The 3,318-nt window shown below is 33.3% G+C and overlaps 1 non-coding gene across 1 annotated transcript; it reads left to right on the plus strand.

The window, feature by feature from the left end:
* Positions 1–358: 358 nt before the first annotated feature.
* Positions 359–2,020, plus strand: LOC105319878 (uncharacterized). Its single transcript, XR_010709290.1, has 3 exons — positions 359–532; positions 643–1,192; positions 1,467–2,020. It is a non-coding gene; the product is annotated as an uncharacterized protein (transcript).
* The last annotated feature ends 1,298 nt before the right edge of the window (positions 2,021–3,318 follow it).

Here is a 3,318-nt window from a genome sequence, read left to right on the forward strand (position 1 = left end):
TATTTCTATATACATACATACAGCAGTTTAATTTGGTCAATGAACGATCCAATATTTTTTTTAAGTCTTTAAAGATAAAAATCTTGAATTGAAAAAAAAAAAAAAGTTTTTGTGCGCTAACTGTAATATAATAGGACAGAATTCGAATTTATAACCTTAAATTAATACTCTATACTTCATAGCAGTACTTGTCAATTTAGTTGATGAAAGGCTATGTTTTGAATGTGCAAGTGTTAAAATTTAAATACATGCAGCTCAGGTGTCGAAAAAGGTCACATAGACACGCCCTATTTAAGATTAATTCGGTTTTTCAATGTGTCTAGCGTACCGAAAAGCTAATATTTTTCAGTGGAAGAAGGAAGTTTTAAGATTTTGCTTTGTCAGTGCATACAATCGAATCTGTGTTAATGCTTTGGGAGAAAATTTGGGAGAAAGATTGGAATTGTATGACCAGTAACACATCACTTATGAATCGTAATGGATATTAGTGTCACATTCGCAATTTTCTATATTGGGATATTCTACGTTCATGGTATGACAATATTTGATAACTTTTGCAAGACATTTTAAATTAAGGGCATGGTAGCGAATAAAACAAAATTGTTTTGGTTATCTTCTTCTAGTGTTTATTTTTTGCATTAGAAATTAAGGCAATGACTACAACATTATGGACAACACAACCAACTAGCACTTTGTCAGAGACAACAGAAGAGTTAATGACAACACAAACAGAAGTGGAGACAACAACTACACAGAGTACGTCGTTTTCATTAACATCGTCATCAACTGAGATAACAACCACATTACCAGAAACAACACATTTATCAACTGAGGAAATATCAACGATAACGACAGGTAAAATGACAACTCCACCTGAACCAACGATATCAACAACTGAAAAATTAACATCAACAACTGTAACGCCAACAGCATCTACTGAGAAAATTACCACATCGACTAAGGTTTTACCTAAAACAATGACATCATCAACGGAAAAACTAACATCGACGACTCAAACCCCAACAACATCTACTGAGAAAATAACCTCGACAGAAAATACGTCAACAGACAAACCATTTGTCACACAACTGTCAAAATCAGACAAAAATGACGGAGTAATCGCTGCGCTAGGCACGATTGCTGGCATCTCCTTAGTGGCTAACGTGCTATTGTCTATCCTGTTGTTCAGAAGGTAAGTTCTATGATAAAAGGTCAACCAAGTATAAAAGGTGTCTATTTTTGTTTTCCAGTTACATGTGCATGTATTAAGAGTTAGAAATATAATTCAATATACATGTATATGACATTGAAATTGGTATGATTTTGGCCCCTTTTTAAATAGAAAATGACCGAAAAAAAATGCACGTATCTTGATTCGGGATTTTTTTTGCTATGAAAAACTAAATCCAGTTTACGAATGACAAAAAAATAAATTATAGAGTAACATGCATATTTTTTTGTTTTAGCTGTAGACGAATATCTAATGATAATAATACAACGCCAATGTATGCAAATGAAAATGTTTCAAAAATTGACCAAACGGAAATGTATACTGTCCTGGGAAACAAGGAAGATGGTGGAACATACCAGACATTAACCCACAAAAACGAAGTCGTTTACAACAATACAAATGCATGCATTTGAGATGATCACTTGTCTTAACACTGCTTAATTTCAATTAGAATATAACTTTAAAGACTTTTGGTTATATTCCTGTAAATCAGTGCATTGTTGAATACCAAAAATGCAATAACGATAAAAGTTTTATAAGTGCTGAGTATTTTTTTGTATATTCTTATGAAATCCTATCGTGCTCATATAGCCAGACAAAACTGAATCAAGAACTTACCAGTTTAGATTGATGTGTCCGCGTGGTAATATACACATTTAGTTCTTTGAACTTTTTAAATCTGCCTTCAAACACTTTGTTTAGCAGTGTTTGTTTATGAAAATACAACGCTTATGCAAATAAATGCAAATAATTGATAGATACCTTTAAAGTTTTAAATAATAGGATAATTCAAGCTTCAGTTGGGGGAGGGGGGGGGGGGGGGGGGGGGGGGGGTTGGCACGGACCGAGGACAGCTAGGACAAATGCATAACTTGATTTTGTAATAAACCCTTTTATGGTAAAATGCAATATTTATGTACATTATCATATTTTAGAGATATAATTTTCTCTTTATTAATTGTTAAAAGAAAGTAGCAGTTTGTAATTAGATTTATTCCTAATTAATTGAAAGCTGTCCCATATATAGTAAACCCATTATACACATTGTATTTAATATAAGACCTTAAACAACTACACGCATGCCATCATTCACTTTTTTTGAAAAACAGCTTACAAAACAACATTAATTTAAAGCTAGCAGAGGTTTTCTATCTTTAGTGAAATGAACGTACGGGCGTGCAGCTTTTTCAAAGACCTACACTTTAACAGCTACTTGTTTACAAATAAGTATTGAGCCGTTAGTTTGACCTGATTAGGACGGGACAGGATAATTCACCCGGACCCATGCTGCACAGAAACTGAAGAGTTTGAATGTCTGGATTAATGAGCAATACCCCTGGAAAAAGCTTTACCCGGCCATCGTCAGGCCAAGAAATATAAAATTAATCCGCACAAAAATAGTTGATGATGTCTTGTACATAGATAGAAAGGTATACATGTAAACTTCACCGGTCGAGTCTGTCCCTCAATCGCCTTTACACGACCGACTGTACTTATGTATGCGAATAAAGAGATTCCAAGAGGAAGTGACCGTCAACAAACAAAAGGCAGCTTAAAGGATCAGCAGTTACTCTTGATCATATGTTAAGTTGATAAAACGGTGGAGAACAGTCAGTGACGGGTGATGAATTTTTAAATGAATGTGGTGTTAAAAGAAAGGTGAACTATCAAGAATGAAAAGAATTTTTTACGAAATATGATCTGATATGTCTTATTGAAACGAGAACGGACGTTTTTGGTGATACCAAATATCTTTCTTTGTGACATTAATAAAAAAAACAGACACAAACCTACAAATGCCCGCTCTGGTAGAATCATCACAGCGGTCAGGGATAACATTGTAAAATATGAAAAAATAAATATAACATATAATGAATATGTGTTTTGGTTTAAACTAGACAAAGTTTTACTAAATTTTTAAGAAGATCTATTGTGCGGCATTGTTTACACACAATATGAAGGTAGTAAATATAAACTTTTTGACTGCTTCTTTGAAATAGAGAAAGAGTAATTCAGTATAATTATAAATAAATCTAAATGTTATTGTCCCATAAGTGACTTTAATGCCGAAGTTAGACATTAAAACG

Source organism: Magallana gigas, chromosome 9, assembly GCF_963853765.1.
Source record: "Magallana gigas chromosome 9, xbMagGiga1.1, whole genome shotgun sequence".
In the NCBI taxonomy this organism is placed as follows: Eukaryota; Metazoa; Mollusca; class Bivalvia; order Ostreida; family Ostreidae; genus Magallana; species Magallana gigas.